A 21,064-nucleotide genomic window follows, 5' to 3' on the forward strand; every position below is an offset into this window, starting at 1 on the left:
CCTAACCCTAACCCTAACCTTAACCAACTTCGAAAGAGTGCCTAAACTTAACCGTCGGAATCAGGGCAGGCATTCTATCGCCATGCTCTAACCTTAACCGACTTCGAACGAGCGCCTAAGCCTAACCAGTGTAGAAACTTGCGGTCCCACGATTGGGCGTACATGTCACATGACCAGAAATGACACTGGCCAATCGGATTCGCAAATCGCCAAACTCTGTTGTAGAAAAATAACAGGCCGCCAGGTGCTTTGCAGGCTGTTCGACGCGTAAATGGGCAAAGACACAGCTCGTCACGCTATTGGGCGCACATGTCACATGACCAGAAACGTCAGTGGCCAATCAGATTCGCAAATCGCCGAACTCCGTTGTAAAAAATATAGACGCAACCAGGTAGGGGAGGAGGGGAATTGGCACAACGACTAAATTGGGATGGGGAGAAAATCTGAGAAAAATAGGAGAAAGAGAAGGTTAAAAAATATATATATATATATATATTGAACTGTAGTTGCATTGAACAGGTCGTTATTCAATAGATTAAATTAGTTTAAGAATAAAATAATTCAAAAAAAAATGTGTTTAAGAGAATCTCAAATACATTATTTTATTAAGTGTATAGTTAAAAAATTTTACAGTTTTTGTATTTTTCTGACATGGGGGCCCAACAATAAATGACAATCAGAAATGTCAAGTTGCATGTTGTTATTCTAACCAGCTTAGTTCTGTTGCATTTCCAATTTATTTATGTAAATTATAAATGATCAGGAAGCGATAAGGGAATCGATAAAGAATCGGATCGATAAGCAGAATCGATAATGGAATCGTATCAATAAAATCGTATCAATTCCCATCCCTATCAATAACGCTGGCACCATTGAGTAAAGATGGGAAAAGAGCGTGACGCTCAATGAGTTAAGAACGGGTTGATGAATACGGCGGTGGCTTTTCTTATTTTTCTCTTAACAGGCGGTTAAGAAAAAATATAAGGAAAATAATAAGAGAGTATTGGTGAATGAGGCCCATTGTTTTTAGTGTGTGGTGTGGGTACTCACTCTCACAAAGCTGGCGCCCAGAGAGACATGTGTGGTTTGATCTCCCTTGATATGGTTCAAAGAGCCTGGGAAAGAAGACCAATAAAACAGAACGAGAGAGAGAGAGAGAGAGAGAGAGAGAGAGAGAGAGAGAGAGAGAGAGAGAGAGAGAGAGAGAGATGACTGCCTTTTCTCACCGTCCACAATGAGCAAAAACAAAACAACTTTAATGTAATGTCCACTGACAATATTTTGGCCTTAAATAGGTTCCAATTTTAACCATGATATGCGGGTGCTCATTTGAACAGCCTAAATAGGTCACTCATTCGAAAAATGTTCCGAGTCCATTGCAGTCACTCAACGGAGGTGATGGATGTTACGGTTATAAAGGTAGCCCACAGTCGGAGGGGGAACTTCATGTCATCATTCACAAGCGAGGTAGCCATCCTGTCTATCTGTATGTCGTGTATGTCATATGATGAATTGAAAATGGGGGACCCTGATGTACTGTAAACAAGACGAAAGTCTTTCTCTGGTCTGCATCCCCTTAACAATTGTATGTATTGAGCTGTACTGTACCCATTCTGCAATCTGTTAATAAAGTTTTCAATCAATCAATCAAACCCTACTCAGTCTAATCAGCCTGCCTTGGACAGCAGCACATAGGCTACTATAAATAATACATTGGCAAAGGGCTCTGCGAGACTGAAAATGGCCTGGAGCACATAATAGCCAGCCTACTTATTCATTTCTTAGTTGTTTATTGAAATATTAACACGGGTAAGTGACCAATTGATTGATTGATTGATTGAAAACTTTATTAACAGATTGCAGAATGGGTACAAATTAATACAGTACAGCTCAATACACACAATTGTTAAGGGGATGCAGACCAGAGAAAGACTTTCGTCTTGTTTACATCAGGGTCCCCCATTTTCAATTCATCATCAGGACATATAATGACATACATGACATACAGATAGACAGTACTGCTACATCTATACATGTATGACATACCAGATTTGCAAAGCAAGTGTACTGTGTGGCAACTCTTTCTCAAACCTAGTTGGTGAACTTTCTACCCCACAGAACATTATTATATTGCATGAGTCTAAACTCGCCCGAGAGTTATGGGACCACGCTGAACGAGGTTAATTCACATGCATGAACACCTTACTCAGTCAGGCTTCCCTAAACCTTGATCAGTTAAGTCAACTCTCACTTATGACTGTGTGTACCACATTACTGCAGAAAGGACAGCTGACGCATTTGAACAGCAGCAACAGCAACATTGCAGCAGTGTGTGAATTAACAGGAAAAAAACAAGGTTTAATTGAAATATCAATACATTCTTCATCCATAGAATCCTACATTCTAGTCTAGTCATTCAATGACCATGCTTGCTTTCGCCTGTCCATACACTCGCTAACTGAAAAAGTTACTACGCAGTTCATACAATAAATTTGATTTGATTAATATAATTTATATTTTAATATGTTGCTTACCTTAGTGCAGAGTACACAAGTGTCTCTCTATGCGGACGGATGGCCGAAACCGTCGTCTGTTAGTGTGGATGGTGCAGAGCAGACTCGGGCTTGAGCACTGGGCAGTGACCGCACTGAAGCGCCCAAGATATCGAGACGGATCCACAACATGCACCCAAAATATCCACTCCCCCTTTACTACATACTACAATCTCTACTGGCTGAGTGGCAACTTCCGCACTTGATCACGTGTGCCGTCACGGTCCCGCTAACAGAGAAGCCCTGTTTCAGATGTCGCCTGTCGTTTCGCTGGACTGTCGTGTTTTCCACATTCTGACTGTATCTTATTAACAGCAGATGCCCCGTGTTCTGTGGGATTTGATCACCAAAGCTGCTGCCTGCAGCCGGTATGTAGCGTTCCCTTTCCCTCCAATCTCTACCCTGGATTTATAGTAAAATGACGCCACCTTGAGGATATGTGTATTATGCTTTTGAAAGCCCCAATTATGTGTTTGATTGATTGATTGATTGATTGATTGATTGATTGAGTGATTGATTGATTGATTGATTGATTGAAAATTGTATTAACAGATTGCAGAATGGGTACAGTACATCTCAATACACACCATTGTTAAGGGGATGCAGACCAGAGAAAGACTTTCGTCTTGTTTACATCAGGGTCCCCCATTTTCAATTCATCATAACATATATGACATACATGACATACAGATAGACAGTACTGCTATCTATACATTTATGACATACCAGATTTACAAATACAGTACTGTTTGTGATACAAAAAGAGTCTAAAAAAAGAGAGTACATACATTTGACGAAGAAACTGTACATTGGAGGAGGTTGGGTCGGAGGGGGGGTAGGTGGGGTGGGGGGGGGGGACTGTACATTGGAACGTTGGGGGGGGGGGGGGTTGGGTAGGCGGGGTGGGGTAACTGTACATTGGATTATCTACGAAACCTTACTTGGTCCAAAGAAGAGGGTCTCGTGTATTATTGGGTTAGGACATTTACTGTACATTGGAGGGGGTTGGGTTAGGACATTTACAGGGGCCAGTTTCGAATTGCAGTCTCCCGTAGGTGCTCTTTGAGAGTGATTTTGAAAGTGGGTAGTGATTCACATTCCTTTACAGCTGTAGGGCATTCCACATTGATGTGGCATAATTGCTAAACATGTTTAGTCCCTTGTTTGAGCCGAATCTGGGTTTAACATGATTTGTGGAGCTCCCTCTGGTGTTGTGGTTGTGGTATTCACTGACCTTTGGGAAGTATTTTGACATGTACATGGGTACCTTAGTCGTGTAGTGTATCTTGTAGACCAGGCCCATTGCAAGTTGCTGTACTCTGTCGTCTACTCTAAGCCATCCTATAGGTTGTCAAAGTGGGCAGGGGTGAGGTGGGTTCTAGGAGTAAGGTCAAGCAGTAGTCTATCCAGTTTGTTTTGTGATGTTTGTAATTTAGTTTTTAGCGCCTTTTGAGGTGCTTTGGTACCATGAGGTGCAAGCATAGTCGTAGTACCCTTGAATGAGTGCTCCTGCCAGAGTCTTCAGGGTATTCTACAAGTCTACAAGATACACTATACACTATACGACTAAGGTACCCATGTACATGTCAAAATACTTCCCAAAGGTCAGTGAATACCACGATCACAACATCAGAGGGAGCTCCACAAATCATGTTAAACCCAGATTTGCGATTCAGACAGCATCCAAGGGATACATGAGATACATGAGAAAGTGCAAGCACTTATTTCCATCATGGTCCCTGATTTTGGACATGAACAGACATCATAAAACATAGAGCGTCATAATAAAACATAGAGCATCATAATAAAACATAGAGCATCATAATAAAAACATAGAGCATCATAATAAAACATATATCAACCCCATAAAACATTAACTTGTATTTCTTTTTTTTTTAAACTTTATTTTTTAGCGTTTATCGCTTTTCTGGTCAAGCATGACCGACAGTTGTAGGGTGAAACGGGAGAGAGAGCAGGGGGAGACATTCGGCAAATGACGGCGAGTCCGGGAATCGAACTCGGAGTCAACCAGATCCGTGACGCAGCACGGAGTCCCGCGACGCAGCGCGGTAACATGGTGTGCTACTGGAGCACCCCTTAACTTGTATTTCACTTCTACATATACTATCAAGAGACTATAGACCAGGGGTAGGCAACCCTAGGCACGCGGGGGCATTTTCATAGGCACAGGGGGCAGCATAAAAAAAATAAAAAAATTATATAATTTTTTTTTTTTTTTTTTTTTTAACTACTATAGTGAAATATTTTGCACTGTTGTCGCATTTATCTTGTTGAAATCCTCCCACAGGTTCTTTTTACTACCACATATTTAATTGAGACCCTTTATTTGTTTATTATTTCAATTTAGCTGGAAATACATTGCTACATCATTCAGTAACATTTGCAGAGCCTTATAACAAAAACATTATTACGGTCACCATTGTGACCAGTGGGATTAATCAACCAATTTGATTATTTATTTTTCTATTTCATTGAACATTGCACATGTTAAAAGCCATTTTTTTTACTCAATGTGAGTATTACCAAGTCAACTTGTGTTCTTAAAACAATGACAATAAACATAGTTTTATTAGGTTGAAATAATGTGGTTGTGTACTTATTTTTCTGTTAACTTATTATGGATTGAAAACTGAAAACCTGGTAACTTATTATTATTTATTTTTTTACAGTGTAGTCTTGCGATCAATTAAAACTTATTTACACGATATACCTCACATTCACCCTCCATTCACATCCTGGTGTTCTCCTGGTGTTCTCCATTAGGCCTGTAGGTGGAGCTATGACAGCACACGTACAGTACACACACCGATGGTGTGTGATGTGTCCAAAAATGAATGGGCAAATGTGAGTGAAATGGTCACACTGTATGCAGCTGTTTGTCTGCATTGCATCCCCCTCCCCCCAACTCAGATTTAGGGTTGATACAACCATCATAATAATATTGTTAATAATAACAATAACGATAATGATGTAATAATGTAAAAATTATCATTAAAAAGACCTGATTATGAGAACAAATATTGACGATGCATGGAATATTGTTGAGGCACACTAGTTACAACTATATTTCAAACAGGCACTCCATGTCAAAAAGGTTGCTGACCCCTGCTATAGACAGATACGCCCTACCCTCTCCTTCCTAGACGTGGCTACTATACTCTCTTTGCATCCCCTCTCTCCTGATTCCTGATCCTATTTCATTCAATAGGAAGATATTGATGGACATTAGCTATAGTATATAGCTCAGCAGCTGTAACAGAATCATTTGATTATTTACGTTTCAACAGTGTCAAAATATTAATTAAAATGATAATGAATTAAAGAATTGTATAAAGAACTTTCCATGTCTGTCATCTAATAATACGGTATATTCCATTACCTTTCCTATCTGTATTGAAGTCAAAATGTTGGTATTGTGACAACACTACAACATACAAAAGCAGCTGGACAACCTATATCCTTTGTCTAGTATAGACCTGTATGTCATGTATGTCATAAATGTCATGATATATATCTGTATATCTGTATGTTGTGTATGTCATAAATGTCATTATGAATTGAAAATGGGGGACCCTGATGTAAACAAGACAAAAGTATTTCTCTGGTCTGCATCCCCTTAACAATTGTGTGTATTGAGCCATACTGTATTGTACCCATTCTGCAATCTGTTAATACAGTTTTCAATCAATCAATCAATCAATCAATCAATCAATCAATCAATCAAACGAATAAATCTCTTGAATCTTGGTGAGTAACATGGGTCTCCCAGTCCCTCCACTCTGCATTTTCTGCATTTTTACAAATTGCAAGGATACATTTGCTTAAAAAAATAAACTAGTTGTTATTTCTTATTTTGGTCAGACCATTTTTGCAGTGTGGAGTTCTCTCTCCTGATTGGATAATGTGAGGATTCCAGAATGTATTTCGTGTTTACTGCAGAGTGGAGGGACTGGGAGACCCATGTTTACTGTGTTCATGTGTACTGGCCAGACAGTGATGGCTGTCGGAGTGTAGAGCTAACATGTAGACCACTTAACAAACAAAAAATATCACTTACAGCACCTTTAAGTCTGCTATCCATTCTCCTATATGTGTGTGCGTGTGTGTGTGTGTGTGTGTGTTTATGTACACGTTTGCTATAGGCTACTCTTGTGTACACGTTTGCTATAGGCAGGGCCGTTTCTATGCATAGGCGAGCTAGGCGATCGTCTAGCGCCAATGGCTGGAGAGGGCGCAAAACATCTCTTACTTCTCTTATTTTGGAGATCGAGGTCATAATGTGACACTGAAATAAAAAATAAAAAGGCAGAACGTGCAGAGATAAGGAACCTGCACTATGGAGCTTCTTCATCACAGAAATGGGCCTCATTCAACAATACTCTCTTATTATTTTTCTTATATTCTTGCTTACCTGTCTGTTAAGAGAACAATAAGAAAAGCCACCGCCACATTCATCAAGCCGTTCTTAACACTAGCACAGCCGACAAGGGGTCAAATGACCCCTATAGAGGGGAGGCCGAGTCAGTCTAAAGTGAACTTGATTGATCCATGTTGGCAGACTACACAATTCTTTGTGTGTAATATCTAGTTATTATGTTGAGTCAAAATACGTTTGTTGGCCAGCCGTCTGTTGGTCATCGGTGTTCGTAATCTTACATTTAGATTCAATGTTTGCTCATGCATATCTTGGGACACCTCTAGCTGATAAACCAATCAGGATACAGAAACGGGAAGTACGGACCCCAAAATTGTCAACAAGAACGGAGAATCTGACTGGAACGCTAGCTGTATTATACATCGCAACATGGACAGTAAATACTATTGTAATAAAACGTTCAAAACTATGTTCAATTTGTGTATTGTTTTGTATCATTAACAATCACTACACTATATAAGATTGTATTTCGCACTGTATTAACCGTCACAGATGAGCTTTAGATGGTTAACGTGATATTAACGTTAGATCCGACGGTCCGACCTAAATACTATTGTAATAAAACGTTCAAAACTATGTTCAACTTGTGTTTTGTTTCTTACTATAAGATTGTATTTCGCACTGTATTAAGCCATATCGACGTCAGGTGAGCTTTCTAGCCATTAGATTGTTAACGTGATATTAACGTTAGATCTACGACCACAATTTGATTCCAAGTTTTTACATACCTCACTTTGTTGGTCTCTCACGAAAGTCTTTCTCTGGACTGCAAATATACTGTCTCATAAATATACTCTTCCAATATATAAATATACATATAAATATATTGTTTTAGATGCTGTTGTCACTATGAATTACAAATGAGGGACCCTGATGTAAACAAGACAAACGTCTTTCTCTGGTCTGCATCCCATCTGCAATTGTTCTGGACTCTTTGTATCATAAACAGTACTGTATTTGCAAATCTGGTATGTCATAATTAAATGTATAGATGTAGCAGTAGGCCTACTGTATCTGTATGTCATATATGTTATGATGAATTGAAAATGGGGGACCCTGATGTAAACAAGATGAAAGTCTTTCTCTGGTCTGCATCCCCTTAACAATTGTGTGTATTGAGCTGTACTGTATTGTACCCATTCTGCAATCTGTTAATACAGTTTTCAATTAATGTCAGACGTCCTCTCCATAAAAAAAACTATTGAATTGCTCAGAATTTTAAATTATGTCCCCAATAGGACATAATAATATTAATATTATTCCCCAGTATGACACAATAAACACAGAATGAATGCTACCAAAGAGAATGCTATATGCAATTTGTGTATAAAGTGTGTATTAATCCTGTAACATCAGTCAAGGTCAGATCTAGCCTGGCATAGAGAACAGAATGTTGATTTTTTGATGTTCAAGTTTCTTTATTAGTTGTCATACAGAAGTACAGAATACTTTTATATAAAATGCTTCTTTCTGTTTTGCTCCAGAGATTGTGCTAGATAAAAATAGATAAGTATAAAATAGAAGTCAAGTACGTAGACAATTGTTCAATATATACATGATACAATGTACAATGCAGAGTAGAAAAGTAACTGAGTTACAATACAATATACTATACAGTACAATGCAGAAATGGGATGAGGTACAATTTACAGTAAGGTGTAATGAGGTATGGGTTGTAGTGCAAATTCTTTGCCAATAAATATAAAGTGTGTTTAGGTGTTCTAAAGTGGGTGCTGCAGTCAGTTGTTTGTTTAATAGTGAGTGTGTGCGTGTGGATGTGTGTGCTGTGAGTGCATTTGATGGTTGTTACATAGTGTTATTGTCATTTGTATGTGTGTAATGTGTAACTAGTACAGTGGAGGGGTGTCCAGTCCAGGGCCCAGAGAGTAGAGAGCTGTGTGAGTCGTCCCCGGACAGCTTATGTGAGACCATCCTTGTTCAAAAGTTGAGCTCTTGCAGATTAGCCTGGCCCCACTTCTATCCAGAACAATATATAAAGGGACTGCACATTGTTTATTCACTGTGCTGTTTACCATGGCCTCTCATTCAATCATGATATTCATTGTTTTGGGAAATACAGGTCCTGCAGTTGCCACTCTGATAATGGTTCTTGATATAGAGCAGTCACCTCAAGAGCTCAATCTTTGAGCTTGCATGATTGATTACTATAGAACCCTCAGGCTAGGGTTAATTAGGCCTAGAATATATCTGTTGTGTGGTCCAGGGTTGAGCATCTGGGGAAACAGAAAAACAAACAATACATTTTGGAACATTGTTACTACAATAGATAACGTTATTCATCATATTAACAGATTGCAGAATGGGTACAGTACAGTACAGCTCAATACACACAATTGTTAATGGGATGCAGACCAGAGAAAGACTTTCATCTTGTTTACATCAGGGTCCCCCATTTTCAATTCATCATAACATATTACATACATGACATACAGATAGACAGTAAACAACAGCACAGGGACCATCCAATATCAAACTATTGTTAAGGGGATGCAGACCAGAGAAAGACGTTTGTCTTGTTTACATCAGGGCCCCCCATTTGTAATTCATAGTGACAACAGCATCTAAAACAATATATTTATATGTATATTTATATATTGGAAGAGTATATTTATGAGACAGTATATTTTGTACATATGTAACTGTTGTGACAACGTCTTGTGACAAACAGTACTGTATTTACAAATCTGGTATCTCATAAATAGATGTAGCAGTACAACGTCACAGGCAACAACACATACCGCTATACCATAGTGTAACACACAGCAAGAATGTGAAACAAGTTACTATTATTAGTATTGGGTTAGAGTTGTTTGATTTACACTAACGTAATGTTAGATTGCTATCTGAGAAAGTTAAAATGCTAACGTAACGTTAGTCTGTGAGCTGGCTACAATATTTTCCAATGTGTAATCGGAAGTCAAAACGGATGCATATAAACAGCTGATGACTCATAACTTCCTATCACGTTTGAATAATGCTGTAGAGTTAAGTAAAAATGCATTTCAATAGTAATGTATATGAGTATTGAGAGCTCAGCTTACCGATGCAGAGCTAAATCCAGTGTTGTCAACAGACGAGTCGCAAATTTACTTCCTAGTTTCCGGAGCTTGAGGAATGTCATTGGGAGAAATCAAGTCACCTGACGTTGTAACGCGTTTTGATTGGTTCCGCAGCAACGCCCCTTTTCACAAACGTAGGTAGTTTTTATCTTATCAACACATTAATTTCATAAAGATATGACCCAACAACCGTTGCCAACAAACGGAAATGTGTTATTATAGTATATTATGTAGTTCATATTACAATAACATATAGTCTGTTTAACCAGATCAATCATTTCATTAACGGAAGCCTCTAGAGACCTTCGGCCCACCGTCTACTAGGCATTTTCAATAAATTGTATCCTCGTCACTCGGTCGAGCTCCAGCTCTGTCACTCAATGACTTTTCCTAAAAGTACCCGTTTTATCTGGCACGGTTTCTGAAATTTCAAAATGACTTCTGGAAAATGTAATTAGAACGTTATTCCACATACTGTATATATGGAATATATATGTGGAAAGTCACAGCACTTTGCGAGCGTCTAGCGCAGGGGTGGCCAACCCATGGCTCGCGAGCCGCATGTGGCTCTTTGTCCGTCAATATGTGGCTCTTCCATCAAAAAATAAAGAAATACTGTACAATAACTGTACATTGGATTATTGACGAAACCTAGTTGGTCCAAGAAGAGGGTCTCGTGTATTACTGGGTTTAAGTCAGTTGTTTATTTATTTATGTTTTACTGTTTGCATACGAGGTGGTCCGCAAATGTTCTTGATAACAATCTAGTGGTCCGCATAAAACAGAAGTTTGGGAACCACTGACGATCTCTAAATATGCGTTCTATGCTACGTATACAGTACTGCATATCTGTATGGCATGTCATAAATGTCATGATATATATTATCTGTATATCTGTATGTTGTGTATGTCAAATGTCATTATGAATTGAAAATGGGGGACGCTGATGTAAACAAGACGAAAGTCTTTCTCTGGTCTGCATCCCCTTAACAATTGTGTGTATTGAGCTGTACTGTATTGTACCCATTCTGCAATCTGTTAACAAAATCTTCAATCAATCAATGGCCTGGGCGGCCAGAGCATAACTGTTCTAACAGCAATATATAATAATTATTATTATTATTATTATTATTATTATTATTATTATTGTAAAGTTCTGTATTTTTTAAGTCGTATTTGGGGGCAATTAACCAATGGTAGGCTTTTTTTTTTATTAAATTTTTTTGGGGTACGAATTTGTTATTTCGGTAAGAGTGCTCTCGACCACTCTTATAATTTGTTCTTGCCTGAGAAAAAAGCAACAATAAGAAAACTTTGCTGGGCGGCTAGGTGGTGCAGTGGGCAAGGCGCTCACCACCAATGCAGGAGACGCTGGGTTCGAGCCCAGCTCTCCGCATTGCTATCAGCTTGGCTGGTCGTTCATACTAATACAATTGGCAGTATTAGGGGGTGGGAAGCTGATGGGTGGGGATCGGACGTTGTGGACAGCGACTCCTACAGGTCGGTTGGTGCGCCTGCGCAGCAGAATCAGGAAGCGACGGGGGCGGCGTGCCCTCAAACGCAGACCCCCGACACTGAGAGATCGCGCTGTGCAGGTGAAAAGATGCGACTGCTGCTTCCTCGAGTACCGGAGGGGACACGTGATGTAAGGCTTAGTCCACATTGCAGCCGACTTGTGGGAGGCATGGCCTAACAGCGTTCGAGACAGGGGAGGGTAGAATTGGACGATACGAAATTGGGATGGGAGAAAAATTGAAAATGGGAGAAAAAGTAGATAAAAAAAAAGAAAAAAAAAAAACTTTGCTGAATCCCAGGTAAGAACAAAGTAAGAGGAAATGCTAGTTAAGAACGAAATCCCATTGCTTCTTTCTAGTATCAGATATCAGGCTGGTACTAGGCTATCAGATATCAGGCTGTTCTATTTCATTCTGGCTTCCGCTCAGCGTCATTCTGCACTAACCTCACTTCGTGCCTAGCACTGAATAAAAAAACTCCACAATGTACCTTTATATACGACATCCGTCTGGCCACACCCCTATCCGCTTACCTTCATAAGCAGGTGTGTGGTCACCTACTCGCCTCCTTCTTCACTTTCACCACAAGGAAGTGCCTTCGGTAGATACCCACACTTGACGAGGTTGTTTAGTTGAAGAAAGTTGATACGTGTTTACATTTTTTCTTGCTTTTTTCTTCTCTCATATATTTAAAAGAAAAAAGCTAAGTCATAATGTTTACCTCGGAGGGTCGCGCTCGCAACGTCACCCTTCACCAGCGGTTCTCCATTGCCGCCTCTGTCGTACGTCTTGGAGCGGGGTTGAGGCCTCTCTCGTGGTCGGCAGCCACGCCCGGTAGGCGTCTGATGGATAGTTTGCCTCTCCAAGGAGCTGGTGCACCAGCGCCATCTCCTGTGCGATGGCCTGGTTCCGGCTCTGGTTCCTCTGCTTCCGGGGAGTCATCCGCTGTTGGGTGGCCGGCGCCTTTGGTTGCGGGGGATTTGAGACGCAAACTTTTTGCGTCAGCTCGCTCCCGTCGCAAGATTGTGGCTTGTAGACGCGAACGGCCTGGTTTTGGTGAGTTGCTGGAGCCGGATGAGGATGCGTCTGATTCTACATGGCCGATGGAAACAGAAAACTACATGGTAGAAGCGGACGGGTTCTTGTTCGAAGGCCCGGTGGAGACATGTCTCCCGCCTGTCCAGGTAACACTGGAGGGGGGTGAGATGTCTCCTTGGGATTCCTCGTACGCAGATGTTGGGTTAGAACCTCCGACTCGGCGGCGGGATGCCCTGCTATTAGCCACATCAGAATGTGGCTCCTTAACCAGTAGTCTGCTGCATGTGAGGGACGCGAGCTCGGTGGGGGAAAGTATGCAGGGGGAACTGCGTGCTTTGTTCCCCGAGCTCATGGCGGCGGCGGCAGTAGCAAACGGCGTGGTGCTGCCGCAGCCACTGCCTGTTCCTATCCCTGACGATCTCATAGGTCATCTATGGCAACGTCGCCCGGTGAGAGGGGTGGACGTTGTCTGTCAATTTTTCCCCTCAATGGAGGCCTACGTCCGTCAGGGACAGGTGGTCTCCCACATCATGGGCCTTACCCCCGCCTACGTGCAAGTCACAAGGGTGGTGGGTTTGGTAGAAGGCATGAAGGAGGGCGTGCCTCGGCTTGATAGGCCGATGGCGGCGCTCCTTTGTCCTGAGGTGGTGTGGGAGCCGTTACGGAAGCCGGTTCCCCAAGGGAAATCGGCGAGGCGGTTGGCTTTTTGGAGTGACCAGTCATTTATCTCCGCGACGCAATCTCTGGCTGCCACTTCTAACATCGCGCAGCTGGCGAGATTCATGTCCGGGATACTGACGGGCGGCACGGAGCTGACTGATTTACAACATGATCAGCTCGCCCAGGCGGCAGGAGCCATCCTGCATCTGATTCAGCCGCAGGCTATAGCCGCTGGGAAAGTGCGTGCCCTGGCCACTCTAATCCAGCGCCACCTTTGGCTGGAGCAGGCGCGTGTGCCGGAGAAGAAGAGGACTCCACTTCTGACGGCACCCCTCTCCGATGCTGGACTATTCGGGTCGGCACTGCAGCTGATGACCTCAACCTGCAGGGAGATGCAGGAGGAGCGCTCCGTGCTCCAGCCTCATTTCCCCCCGCCCGATGTCGCCGGTGGAGTCAGACGGCAGGCGCGTCGTTGAGGTTCCTTCGCCGTGGCCGCCGCTACTACCACCGCCACTGCTGGACCTTCGGCGAAGAAGGCCAGGAGGAGAGAGGGCGCCTCCGCCACGGCAGCCGGCCCATCTACGCCCGGAGGTGACGGTAGGGATCGTCGTGACCAGACGCCGATCGTTTACTGTCCCTCCGGGGCTCCACGTGGGTGGCAAGTCCAGAGCGGCTCGTGGCAGGCGTCGCTAAGAAAGAATTTACTTTTTCCCTCTATGGTCCCCCCCTGTTCCCTTCCCGGCCCACATATAATTTTGTTGAGAGAAATAAAGAGTCCCTCCTAAAAAGAGGGACTGTATTTTTTGTTACAAACTGTGTGTTTATTCACCAAATATATGATGGGGATACGACGTGTGAATCTTTCGCTAGTATGGGTTTGATAGGAGGGCTAGACGTTACATTCATGTTAGAGCTTAAGCAAGGCCTGCAGCCTACACTCGGTTGAAAAAGGTTTTTTCTGCCTCTACCTGAATCTTCACATAAAGGTAGAGGTTAGTTGTGTGCTCTGTTGCTTAAACAGTGATATTGAGCCGCAACACTATTTTGTTGGTCTGCAGTAATGCTCGTATGAAAAAGTACCGCGGCTCAGCCGCTCTCTCTCTCTATCAGATTTTCTGTGTCTTACAACATGGATACGGGTGTCGGGTTCACACATACACAACTTGGCCTTGTTATAAACCCTGTTCACAGATGTGTCTGTGGCTAGCGTGCATTGAATTAGCTTGCGCTGTTCATTAGCATTTTGCAACTTAAGGTATCGTATGGCTGTTTGTTGTTGTCATATTGCAAGGGTTGGGCTTGCGAGGGGGTATCGGATAAACCCCTCCCTCCCTCTTCTGATTGGTCAGGGGGTTCATTGGACTCTCTCTTCATTTGGTCAGGGCCAAGCTGTTAGGCAGCTTGGCACGGGGGGGGGGGGGAAGGGTTTCCCAGACTCCGCACCTATCACAGGCAGTTGAGTCTTGGGTTTCCCCCCGTCATAGCAAACGTCACCAAGCACGTTTCTATTGGACGACGGCTTCCGTGAGTTTTAGACCCGTATGTAGGGTCTGTTGTTGTCAAGTTGTCGGGGCAGAGCGTAGGAACTTACTGTTCTACTACGCTCGATATACGTGTAACTTGAGTCTGTTGGTCACATGACTCAATGTTACCGTGACTTTTCAATCTATGGCTCACGTGGGAAGTCTCTCTGAGGAGTCCCATCTCTCCTCTGTGGTGAGGGTGGCGGGATGTAAGAATGTAAAAAAAAATTACCCTCGGCCGCGTCACGTGGGATTCATGTCAGTCGGTGTTTCTTTCTTTTTTAATAAATAAAAAGAGTGAAGAATATGAAGCACGACAAACTTCTTGTCGTTCTCCCAGGCGACTTGAAGGACCAATGTCTGGTGTCTGGTTAGACTATCCATTGATGTGTTTGGGTCTCGACACGTACATAGTGCTGGCTCGGGGTGTTTCTGTTAAGAATCATGCAGGAGGCTAGTACACCTTGGTTGCTTGTTATTAAAACAGTGTTTTTATAGGGCAACTGGGATGGGGGATTTTTTCCTCTTCCGAGAGCCTGTTACTGGGTCTCGACGGATTCTCGTTCATATCTGGGGGATGTTAATGGAATAGATCAGGACATAGGTAGAGGGGTCTCACGCCCTTGGGGTGGGCCACTGAGCGCGGTACAAATGGGACCGTCTGGGTGGCGCCCTCTTTTCATGTTTTAGATCGACACGCATACCTACCCCCTCTCCTGGAGTGGGCATGTCGGCGTGGTTAGGGCATGGGACTGGTTCTGGTTATGCTGGTCCAGGTCAGTTAACCCGTTGCCCGCCGGGGACGCAGAGCTGCTGTTCTGGTACCCTGAGGGACTCGTGCTTTTTTCGGGAGGAAAAATGCCGGGTCGGCCCGGGTGTCACAGGGTTAGGCGTTATGGAGACCCTTTGTTGGGTACATGTTGTACCTGACACTATCATCAAGGGGCTGGTTCTCCTTTTTCTTTCGCTCCTCTCTCACGCATGGCGAAGAGGGGGCTGTTGGGGTGGTCTTCTGGACCTCCTCTGGTAACCCTGTGTGCTTCCCGAGCCGCCGGGCCCGGTCCGAAGTAATGTTTCGTTGAAACCGTAGGCCTGGGATAACCCTTTTTGGAAACTGAAACACTTGTACTGCGGTATAGCTGGTGTATACCCGCAGGTGTGTTTTGGAGTTTTTTCTTGAGGGGTTATAGGAACAACCACCGTATGTGGTACCAAGAGGGTGGTTGATTCCCTGGTGTGTTGGAGCAGAGTCAACTCCCGGGTTACCCGTTTGAGTGTGCCCCTGCACGTTCATGACGTCTGCCAATCATGTCAGCCTTCTCTGCCTCGACCCTCTGGGTGGAGGTTTTTTGATGGAGGCTTTGTCATGGTGCGCAACAATGCCAGCATACGCCCCTTCCGCCGGGAGGCTGTTTTCAGTTGACCCCTTTGGCGCCTGTCTCGTCCGCAGTGCTCCAGGCTCGGGTATACAGCCTGCTGCCTGGTTTCCCCGGTGCGCTGCCTGCTTCCGTTATGGTTAACCTTTTGAGTGCTTCAAAGTTTCGGCCATGCTGACTGCCTGTGCTGCAGGGTCAGTGTGCCAGGCGGCATACTAATGGGGGGGAAGGGCCCGCTCTTGGAGGGGCCCTGTACGAATACGCTGTCGATGTGGGGGGCGGTGTCACTAAGTGACCGCCTGGTGAGGTCTTGATGCCTGGCGTCATTGACCTCTCCGGGCCCCCTTTTTTCCAGGGGGTCCAGTCCCTTCAGGGGGTCTGGGTCTTCCTTTGCGCTCCGCTGCTACGGCCTTGCCACGGGGTTGAGTTTGCTCTTGACTCCGTGTTTTTGGGGGCAGTAACGAGGGTATTTCCTTCCGTTCGTTCCCTGGTGGCATGCGGGTTGTGCGTGTGCGTAGTCATGGGGTCAAGCCACGGTCTGCTCACCCTGTGCGTTGAGTTGCTTGGGGTTCCTCTTCGCATGGTCGGATCCGTCTCCCTCCCGTCCTCCAATAGGAAGGGTATCCCTCCATTAGGGAGGGTCTGGGGGCTCGGTCCTCTCCGGTCTGATGGTTGTGGGGGGCCTCAGCAGGGTACATTTGTCGAGCTTCTGGCTTCCGCTCAGCTCCTCTTGTGCAGAATGACGCTGAGCGGAAGCCAGAATGAAATAGAACATAAGGTTATGTATATAACCAAGTTCTATGAATACTGGTGACGCTCAGCGTCAGGACGCCACTGCGGCCCTTGATCTCGCCTTGTGGTAAAAGTTTGGGAAGGAGGCGAGTAGGTGACCACACACCTGCTTATGAAGGTAAGCGGATAGGGGTGTGGCCAGACGGATGTCGGTATGTAAAGGTACATTGTGGAGTTTTTTTATTCAGTGCTAGGCACGAAGTGAGGTTAGTGCAGAATGACGCTGAGCGTCACCAGTATTCATAGAACTTGGTTATATACATAACCTTACGGTATGGCTAGTATCAGATATCAGGCTGGTACAAGGCTAGTATCAGATATCAGGCTGGTATCAGATATGAAGCGTCTAGATCAGCTACAGAAGCACCAGATTTGCTTCTGCTCAAGCCACTGCCAGATACCTCTGTGAGGAGATGAATGTGGAGGCTGTGCTGAAGCAGAAGAGGCTGAGAAAAACAAAACAGCAATTCTCCTACTGAAACAAATGGAAGTTTCCTTCTTCAACCAGGTTGAGGATGTCTCCATTGGATCACTGTGTGAGCGATTTCAGACCTTAGGTGAAGTTGAGAGCAAGTCTGGGGTGCTCATCAACTTCCCTAAGCTTTCCACTGAGGAGCAGAAACAGCCGTGTGCAGCACTAAGTAACTCCCTCTACGGCCTCACCTGCAATGGCCAGTCAGACCTGGATAGAGAAGAACTTGCATTGGAAATGCACATTTCCCCAGGTTTTCCCATGGCAAACATGACCACCCTGGAACTTTTATCCTTTCTACAGGAGAAGAAACTGAAAGAAATGTACCCAAATATGTGGGTGGCCCTCAGAATTGCTGCCACTTCTCCAGTGACTGTAGCTTCTGCAGAGAGGAGCTTCTCAAAATTGAAGCTCATTAAAACATACTTGAGGTCTACAATGTCACAGGACCGTCTCAATGGCCTGGCTATGATGAGTATTAACAGAGATGTGTGATGACATTATTGATGATTTTTCAATAATTCAAGGCGTGTCCGATTTTTAAGGCTGCTCAAAGTAGGGTCCCATTTCATTGTTGAAACAGAAGTGAATGTTATCAAGCCGATCTGTTAAGGAAGTGGTGAATGATCACAAATGTTGTCTGTCTGGTTGAATATGGCTCAAAATAGACATAATAGATGCTTGTTAAGGTGTAAAACTGCAGTATTTATGGGAGTGTAAAAACATTAACAGGGAAAATATTGAAACACATTGCAATTAATTTGGCTCTGATCAATTCAAATTGACTGCACTTAACATGCAAATACAGTATACTTGTCTGGTTAAATTTGGAAGACAAATGCATAACTGATCTATAATAGACGCACCTGACACAAAATGCACACATTATTTTGTTAATGTTAATTATATTGTTTTTATTACATGGCATTTTAACATTCGCCAAAATGCTTGATTGTGATTGGTCAATAGCGCTCGGTTGCCCCTGACAGCGGTCAATTATTTCTCGATAACTGACCGCTGTCATGGGCAACGTGCAATAATGACCGCTGTTAGGGGCAACAGAGCACTATTGACCAATCACAATCAAGCATTTTGATCGCAGTCACGAAAGCTAAGCTCAGCATATGCACAGCTGCACTACATCAGTGCAATCAGACCACACACCTGCCGGCTGCCGGCGATGACAGAGGAGTCACAGAACAACTGCGTCTGCATTTGATCTCGTCCTGTCGATGGTGTAAAATGAATTAGGTATATTGTTAGTAAGTTAGCCATGTTCCAGAACTCCGTGTCGGTCAATTATTTTGCGACAATGACCTCGTAGCTATACATTATCCCTTACATAGTTTTATCATTTAATGTACAGTTCAGTTTGTTTTAATAATTGCAATTGCAAAAGAACAGGTGGACGTGGCTCTGCTAAGCAAAACGCACATTTTAGAGAAAGACATAGATTCATTAGCGGACAACACATATCATAGCATTAGTCACTCTTCCTTTGGAACGAGAACTCGGGGAGTAGCCATAGTCGTTAGACGGAAATTGAACATTGAATTGAAGGGAGTATGGTCTGATGCAGATGGTCGGATAACTATAGCTAAGATTTTACACAAGAACAGGAAAATAGCGCTGGTAGCGGTATACGCCCCAAATTTATACGAAGTTAATTTCTTCACTACACTTACCGGAGTAATGTTAGACCTTCCCGAATACTAATTTATAATTGGTGCGGATTTTAATGCCATTTGGAATCCAAGGATGGACAAATCAAACCCCTCCTTTTCCAGCGAACAAAATAATTCATCAAATGCATTAAAGGATTGGTCGAAGATTACAGGTGTAAATGACTTATGGCGATCACTTAACCCTGTAATGATAGGTGCTATCATAGCTGCTACCACTAAGTGGCAGTATAACATCATGCAACCTGTAACTATGGTTACTGGTAGGGCTATATAATTAGGACACCTGTGTACAACCTTGAGACAATAAACAGCTGGCTGAAGCAAGCATAAAGAACTAACCAAGTGTCTTATTGATAGTAGACTACAATCATTACATGGTACCAGGAGTAAAAGCAAGAAGATGGAATCATCATCATCATTTAAACCACCCGGCACATTGAAACTGACGGGAAATGTGGATGCAAATTGGAGAGCGTTCAAACAGCAATTCCTGCTGTATCTCGCCGCTGCTGGAGTGGACAAGAGTGTAGATGTGAGGAAAATAGCCATGCTACTCACCATCGCCGGCACGGAGGCAATAGAGGTCTTCAACACCTTTGTGTATGATGATCCCGAGGATGTTGACAAGTTTGACGAAGTCATACAAAAGTTTGACGAGCACTGCTTGTCAAGGAAAAATTAAACGTATGAGAGGTACATCTTTCGTTGCCGTTTTCAGAACCCGGGTGAGTCATTTGATAACTTTCTTACCGATCTCAAGATAAAGGCAAAGTCCTGCAATTTTGGTGCTCTCAGAGACTCTATGGTAAGGGATCAGATAGTGTTGGGGACTAATGAGAAGAGGATCAGGGAGAAATTGTTGAGGGAAATGGACCTCACGTTGGAGTGCGCTATACGGATATGTCAAGCCAGTGAGCTAGCGCGTCAACATTCAATTACGTTCAGTGAGCATGCGCACGGAGCAGAGTGCCAGGAGAGCGAGGCAGTGAACGCCCTGTCCGCGAGAGAAGGGCGATGGAACAAATATAGAGACAAAGATGACAAAACTAACATTAGAGACACTGACCGGAGATGTTCAATTGTAAAAGGTGTGGTGAAAAACACAAACCAAGACAATGTCCTGCTTATGATAATGGGAAGATGTGTGCCAAATGTAAGGGACAAAACCATTATGCAAGAATGTGTCTATCCAAGAAAAAAGGACGTGGTGTGAGAACAGTGCAAGAAACGGATGACACTGACAGTGATGATACATTATTTATTGGTATGGTTTCATGTGAGGCAGATGCTGACAGCACACAGCCCTCAGATTTGCGGGATACAGCCCATACTGTAAACGCTGTAGGTGATGACAGATGGATTGCACCACTGATGGTCAATGGGACAATCGTGACTTTTAAAATTGACACAGGGGCTGAAGCTAACTTAATAAATGAAAGTGATCTCAAAGCACTTAGTGAGAAGCCTAGAAGAATCACAGAAAAAGTCACAAAACTGACGGCTTACAATGGGCAGGCAATAACAACAAAGGGTGGATGTAGACTTAAGGTCACAGCGAAAGACAAGCAGCACAACCTTTTGTTTACCATTGTGCCTGATGGTCATGATTCTCTCCTAGGAGGCAAAGCGTCTGAGGACCTAGGACTAGTGAAGAGGATCTATCGGATAAATAGTGATAAAATAACAGAACTACAGTGTGAGGGAAGTACAGACATAGTCAATAAATATCAGTCTGTCTTCAAAGGTCATGGAACATTACCTTTCACTTACAAAATTACACTCAAAGATGATGCTAAGCCTGTAGTGCATGCCCCACGAAGAGTGCCAGCAGCTCTCAGAGTTGGCTTGAAAAAAGAGCTGGACAGAATGACACAAATGGGTGTGATTGAGCGAGTGGAGGAGCCCACAGACTGGGT

The 21,064-nt window shown here is 43.5% G+C and overlaps 1 protein-coding gene across 1 annotated transcript in view; it reads right to left on the reverse strand.

Annotated features, from left to right (window-relative positions):
- The window catches only part of adisspb (adipose secreted signaling protein b), a 117,967-nt gene extending 115,301 nt beyond the window's left edge, over nucleotides 1-2,666 (reverse strand). Inside the window, exons 1-2 of the mRNA XM_084312689.1 lie at nucleotides 2,535-2,666; nucleotides 1,051-1,115 (exon numbers count right to left, since the gene is read on the reverse strand). The gene's annotated coding sequence lies outside the window, so the exon portion shown is untranslated. The remainder of the gene's footprint in view (nucleotides 1-1,050; nucleotides 1,116-2,534) is intronic.
- Nucleotides 2,667-21,064: the final 18,398 nt, after the last annotated feature.

This window comes from Notolepis coatsorum (genome assembly GCF_963971535.1).
Source record: "Notolepis coatsorum genome assembly, chromosome: 4".
NCBI lineage: Eukaryota > Metazoa > Chordata > Actinopteri > Aulopiformes > Paralepididae > Notolepis > Notolepis coatsorum.